Genomic DNA, 7460 nt, shown 5'->3' on the forward strand with positions numbered 1-7460 from the left:
CTTCCGAAGGGATAGCTATGACAGAAGTATCAAATGAACTTGATGTTATTAATGACCTCCACTGAAAAGCTTTGCTGAATTACCATCTGTTAGCTTATCACTGCCAAAATGGTGCAGTGCTGGTCTGGCTGAATGTAGGGAGGCAGGACATGTAGCATTTTGTTACAGCATGCAAAGGCTGGTAGCGCTGACATTGGGAGTGACCCAACTTGGTGTGGAAGCTTACTCTGCTTTGCAGAGTTGTATAGTTTTAATGTTGAAGCGTCTTCTGCTATCAACAGCAATATTAGATCGGCCTGTATATAGGACTAGTAAAATGTACAGGAATCACTGTGGTGTCCCAGTTCTAGAGTTGTTTATGCCTCTGCTAATACAACTGATGAAGTAAGTAGAAAAGTAAATGTTAACCCAGTGAATTAAGCAAACAAATATACCTTAGTTTGTTTCTTCAGCACTGAAACTGAAGGAGTGGAAAACTTACAAGTTTCACAATGCTAGTGCTAACAAGGATTTAAGTATCTAAATAAAATTCATTGTTCTATAATCTAAACATGGTTTTCTTTCCTTTCCCTTGTTGGCTGGAGACTTGTTTTCATAATTTTTCTAGGACCTTCTGTTAACTAAGCTGCTCTTTATTTTCTTTTGAAGAGAGTGGTACTTCAGGCCAGAAATTAGTTTTGGTAGCCTGTGCCTGCTTCTCTGGGAGAAGTTTTTGTGTGTGGCTAGGATGGGCTGGGGTGTCAGTCACCTGAATGGCTGCCTGTGGCAGGCCACAAGTTAGTCCAGTGGGTTACTGTCAAAGTCACAAAAGATTTTTGCTTACCTATTCGGTATGGAGCAAGTGGAGAGAGCAGGGTGTTGGAGAAATTTGCTCTCTTTGTCAAATGGGGAAACAGCAAAGTTTGTCACCTTGAGTCATCAGACATTGTTCCTTGCTTCATAGGTAGCTTGTGAATTGATATTAGAATTAAAAAGAAGCATATCCTTAGATGGTGGCGTATTCTTTTTGGCTTGATGATAACAGCATTCAGCTCATTCATCATGCTCATGACACTGTAAATCTTGGAGATGCCGTTCCCCACTCACCTTCTCCTCTCTCAGCCTCTAGTCTCTGTGTAAAGCACTTATTCCCTAGATCCCCTCACTGATCATTTAATGTCCAAGAGGCAATGGGTATAAATTGAAACATGAGATTCCATGTGATGCAAGAAAACACTTTTTTGCTGTGAGAGTGGTCAAAATTGGAACAGGTTGCCTAAAGCGGTTGTGGGGTCTCCATCTGTGGAGATACTTAAAACCCAAGCAGACATGGTTCTGGGAAACCTGATGTAGCTAAGTCTGCTTTGGCAGGGGAGTTGGACTAGATGATCTCAAGAGGTCCCTCCCAATGTCAACAGTTCTGTGATTCTGTCTGACTCCACTGCATCCTTTTTGAGACAAGAACTGCCTGCAGTACATGAGATGTAGGCATGCAGTGATGTTACATCATGGAAGAATGACCCTTTATGTCTTGTTCTCACTGCACTTTTCTCACCTGCATGGTTTGTTTTTTTTTTTTCATCTACTCCCTTAGTTCTGTGAGGTCCTTTTGAAGTTCCTTGACACTAGTATAGTATTTGACTGCTTGCAAAATTTCAGTAGCATTCCCAAAGTCAGAGGTTTAACTGTTAATTCCTTTCCCCAGGTCACTGATGAAGATGTTGAGTGAAACCAGTCTAAACTCTGACTCCTGAAAGACCCCACTAATTACTCTTCTTCATCCTGTAAAATGATTAAGTCTTATCCTTTCCTCCTTATCGTTTCAACAGTTTTTTAACTGTGAAAGAGCATTTATTTTTCAGTACTATGGCATCTTATTTTGGTGTGGAAGCTTACTCAAGGCTTTTTGAAAATCTAGATACATTATACCTGTGGCATCTCATATATCTGTGTCCTTACTAACACGCTTGTAGAGGTCTAGCCAGTTGGTGAAGTGGGATTGCCTTCTGCATGATGATTCCTTGATAAACTCAGTCTCCCTGTGTGCTCAGTGGTCTTGCTGTTTATTATAGACTGTATACATCACACTGTTGCTGGAAGTCACTCTCCAGTTGTTCCCATGATGCCCTTTTTGTAAATGGGAGTCCATTGGCAGACCTCTGGCACAAGGGCTCTTTGTGGATATCAGCTACAAACCTTGGCTAGTAGTTCACCAGTTCCACATTTGAGTTTCCTTCGAGGTCTTGGGCAAATGCCATCCAGTCCCAGTGATGTACTAACATCCAGTTTGTCTATTTAGTCTAATAGCTCTTGCGTACTTGCTTTAAATCAATCTAGCTCCTCCAAGATATCTCCTGCAATGAACGCATAAGGTGTGGGATCTTTGTAGCACCTTCTGTAGTCACAACTGACCAAAAGAGCACATTGAGCTTCTTGGCTGTGGCCTTATCGTTCCTGAGTGCCTGTTTTGTAACATAGTCATCAGGCAGTCCTACCAGGTCCCTCACTGGCTTCTTAATTCTGATGTAGTTAAGAGAATTTGCTGTTAGTTTTGAGTATTTACTAAGGCACTCTTATGTTCTTTTTCAGCCACTCTATTCTGTGCTTACATTTGGTCTGTGATATTTCATGGGCTTTTCTGTTCTCCTAGTTTGGACGGACTTTTTTTTTGTTATTGTACCTGAATGTGAAGTTATGTCCTACAAAAATATCTTGTTTATTGTCACAGTCATGGACAATAAGGTTTGTTGCAATCCTGGACCACTCAGAATCAGGTGAGACCCTTTTTGGCATCTCCCCAACATATACTTTGTATTATTATTGCCTTTGATTTGGGTAGCTAAAGTGCCAGTGCTCAGCGTGCCGCTTGGGTGCAGCGTGTCTGTGCTGGCTCTGGAGTGAACAGCTGTTACTGTTGTGGTTGGTTACCAAATGAGCTTGTTATAATGAAATGGCTCAGTGCAGTTATGTTCACTGCATACAATAAAAGAAGAATCCCTGGGAGCTCGGAAGCGGAGAAAATCTGAAAGCAGAGGATTGAAAAGTATTTCAGATCAATTTTGTGTAAAGCCTGGACATCAAGTTGATATATCACACCTGTCTTTCACTCTCTTTAGTTTCATGGGCCCAAGTGGGCTAAAAGCACAACCTTGGTAAAACTGACGTCTTCTGCATGTCAACAGTGATGGCTCCATAAGAAAACTTAGGGTCAGCATATATGAAGAATCATTGTTAAGTGTTCAAATCCTGACTTTTTGAGGGAGCCTTCTGGATTTTATCTGCAGTGATGAAGCCTGGCTTCCCCAATTTAGCAATTGAGAATGTATGAAGTGAAGAGAACCCTGATATTCTATGGGAAGAAGAAATCTAAATGAGTTGGGTGAGGATCTGTGTGAGAAGAAAGCTGCAATAGTCATCAGAGCTATGTTTTAAGCAGAATAGCTGTTGACCAAATGGAGGCATTAAGTTAGTCTTCGATTATTTTCTTTTAGTTTTCAGTTGAGCATTTTGTCTCTGTTACATTATGTAAAAATGTACATGTCTACCACTTAGTGCATATAAATAGAGAACACTGTTTTAAACAGAAACACTGAGAGTAAAAAATACACATCAATTCCAGAGGCAGATTAGATCAATCTTTCTGGAGAAAGTAATTCAGCTGGCATGACTGATATAGGCTGTTCTCCATTACAAGATATGCCAGGACCTAACCTCACTAGAGGACTAAATGCTACTGGATGCTTATCTTGAATTCTTATAGTCTCAAGGTGTTCTTGAGGAAGTAGAAAAAGTATCAAAGTAAAGTAGTTTTGGACCTAGCTCTGGTTCTGACTTCACATGGTGACTAGTGAACTTGGCCCAGTTTTGTGGGCCACTGTTGCTGTTTAGTGGCATTTTGTAATCCTCCTCAGTTTCAATGAGCAGTTTTTAAAGAAAACCTTGGCTGGATGTATCGTAGCCCATTCAGGTATTCTTAAGAGTTTGAAGTGTTTGTGTATGCCACAATGTGGCACATTAATATGTGAGACTTACTTTGGAGTAGTGCTCAGAGGCAGCAACTTTGGGTGCTGACTGATGAAGCGTTAACCATCTGGGTCCCTCTGAGGTAAACTCCTTCCCATGTTCTCTTCTTGAGGTGCTGAGGACTGGATGGATTCTTCTGGCATCTCTGCCAACAAAAACTGACACTCTGAGGGTGAACCTCCTTGCAACCCCTCTTCCAAGTTTATGTGGCCTGTGAGAGATGGGGAGTGGGCTGCAGAAGCTTAAAAACCTTTTCAGACTCTGAAATCCAGTATGGGTGAGGAGGCAGGGGTCGTTGGTTGGTTGTGGTTTCATTTTAATCTGCTGGGTGTGCATACATTGCAGACTAAAGCCTGCATTTTTCTTGGATGTGAAATCGGGGAAACAGCTTTTATCAGACCTTACATCTGTTGGTGCCCCAGGATATACAGACAGTAACTAATGCCAGGAAGCCTGGAATGTGACAAAATATTGGCAAACTGTTTCATCCGATTTGGTTGTTTGACACCATGGTAGGAGTAGCAATTAGCAGGGTGACTGTATTCTAGCCAAATGAAGGAAAAATCAGAGTAAGCCAATGTTTGCAGCCCTCTTTGCTCCTTTAACTGTCTGCCCTGCAGTAAGGTGGTATGTCTGTTTAGCATGTAACATTTTAGATCCTTAGTGTGAGACACGCATCTTTTTCTCCCAAAACAGTAAATGGAAAAAGTACTCTGGGCTATCAGTCTGTAACTGTCATGAATTGCGTAGCTTGTCGTTGTTTCTGAAGAGCTCAAACAGTGACAAAGTTGCTCTAAACTTAGGGCTGTGATCTGCTTCACAAGAAAAGTGGAACCCTGCATTGCAAATATGCTATCCCTCAAAAGGAGTCTTTCCCTGCAAATCCTCTGCTTTTCTGCCATGCATAGGTGGTATGTGGAGTGGTAAGTGGGGAGGGAAGAGACCTTTAATCTGTGCATCTCCAACTACAGTGTGCTGCTTTTCCCTGCAAGCAGGCTTTTGAGGGTGGCTGGCTGCCCGCATGCCAGCAGTATGGTCAATGACTTAAGGACCCAGAATAATCTAGAGGATGGGGGTGGTGGTGTCCAGAACTTGTTCTCTACCGTTTGGAGTGTGTGTGTATAAAAAAAGTAGTAAGTTCTTGATTTCTTTTTTATCAAACTTTAGGAACTGGCTGTTTTAGAAACAAAAACATGTGGAAACATGACTTACAATTCAACTGAAACAGTACAGAGAGAATCCGGTTGAGATGTGCACTGGGGCAGATAAAGCAGTGGGTACTGGACTTAAAACTTCTTATTTTGAAACAATGAAATAAAATTAATTCCCAAATCCCACTAGTTATCCTGTATTTATGGCAGCTGGGGAATGTATGGCATGAAAATTTAATCTTGATTTTTTTTTAATGATATAATAAAATACCTCAGAAGCTTCTTCTATATTAGTTAGTCAAACACTGTTTTTAATACTTACTACTTGCTTGACAGATACATCCCCTCTATCCCAAGACTCCCCTCTCTTCACTTTGCTCTCTGAAACGAACAGAGAACTCTTGTACTTGTTGAATGTTGTATTGGGGTTGACAGCCTCTTGAAAGACCTTTGAAAAATTGGTATCTTACTCAGAAAAATCTCTGGTATACTCAATATTGCAGTCAAAACTCTTGATCTTGAAATAGGTGTTGTCAGCTAAAGCCAGAATAATTGGTTAACTGTTAAACTTAAAAAAAACCCAACCCACCCTTGTGGGTTCTAGTTGGGTGTTAACATGTTTTGGCTTTTTATTTATTAGGGAGTAGTTACTGATGGGTCATTAACATAAGAGTGCAGAAAAACATCAGGGTTTTTTCAGTGAACAGGGAAAAAATGTTTTTTCCTTGACTGAGGGAGGGAAGGAAGGATTCTGCAAAGTTTAACTGAAGGTTAGATGAGAGTCTGCAAGAGTGAAGTAGAGGGTGCAACAGCTAGCCGTAAGGATTTTGGAGTTTCACAGTTCACCCACATCAGTGATGAAGGAGCTGATCTATTTGGGCACTCTTGGAAAAGGAGACGTGCATTTGATAGATTTTTGTATAAACTCTCTGTTTGATCACTTTGTCACTTTTGGCCATAAAAAATGACAGATAGTTATATCTTCTCTATAGAGTTCAGCTGACCCACCCTCTTTATTGTTGTAAAAGGCAGACACGCACCTGACCACATCCCTTAGAGAGGTAAAGGTTTGCCCTTTTTCTGTCTAATATTCCTGTTCTGTGACAGGCAAAATCATCTGCCTTCTCTCCCACCCTCACCCTCAGGCTGTTGGAGATGCAGACAAGCCTACTACCTTCTCTAGAGTTTTGAGCTGTGTTTTTTCCACCCCTTTCCAACCCTTTCCCCACCAGGGGAATGCACAAATGTAATCTTCACTACTGCGAATCCTGCAGTCAGGTTTCTTGCATTTGGGGTAAGTGTAAAGGAAATGGTCGAGCACAAGTATGATGTGTGTATCTGTTACCTGTGACAAGTCAGGGTTAGAAAAGTCTGATTATGGACAGCTATCAGATTGTCTTTCTGCCTCTGTATCACATAGCATTTTCCTTCCAACTAAGAAAGATACAAAGCCATGTCCAAGTCTCTTAGTTTCCTGAGGCTCAAAATACAGAAGCATCCATATATTAAAAAAAAAAAAGCGAAGTCAAGAAGAAAACACTAATCAATAATTACATACCTGTAAAATAATTTTGGTGCGGCTTGCCAACGAATGGCCTTTGCAGTAGGTAGGGTCAGCCTGTTGTTCCTGGGCTGTTTGACCTCTGCAAGGACAGTGCACATGGCTTGTTCCTGGCTACCAATGTTTTCAAAGACATGATTTTACCAAAGGTATAATTTGTAGTTCATGTGCTGCACTTCTGGAAAAAATCTGACCTACTGCACAGATATAGACTTAACTGTACAGTGCTTGTACTGTGGCTTTTGGGATGGGAATGGAGCTGTGTGATCTGCCAAACTGAAAATTCTGGACACGGACCCTTGGAGCAGTTTCCATTCTCATGGCAGGAGAAGCAGTAAGTTCTGGAGCGTGTTTCCAGAAGGAAATGGAAGTTCATAGCATTTTTATTTTGGAGTTGCAGGATGTGGTAGCTGTAGTGTAGTAGAGGGACACTGCTGAATACTTAAAATTATCAGCAGTGCAAGTATGAAGGCTTAGTATATGTCTTGTTACTTCTCCTGTTAAGTGGTAGTAAATGAGAGAAAAATCACCAACTTGCTAACAGTTTGTAAGTAACATGTATAGCTGGTAATATATACATCTTTTAGCACCCGCTCTGTGTTGCCTGAGAACCTGAATGGCTACAGGAGGAAATGGGCATTCAGAGGTTTCACAGCATATTTTAGGATGTGATAATTTAAAACCAGATAAAAATCAATGACTTGTGTAGGAAAGCAAATAGAGCAAAGACAGACCTTTAGAAAAAT

This window comes from Egretta garzetta, unplaced genomic scaffold (assembly GCF_000687185.1).
Source record: "Egretta garzetta isolate BGI_Z169 unplaced genomic scaffold, ASM68718v1 scaffold405, whole genome shotgun sequence".
NCBI classification, from domain to species: domain Eukaryota; kingdom Metazoa; phylum Chordata; class Aves; order Pelecaniformes; family Ardeidae; genus Egretta; species Egretta garzetta.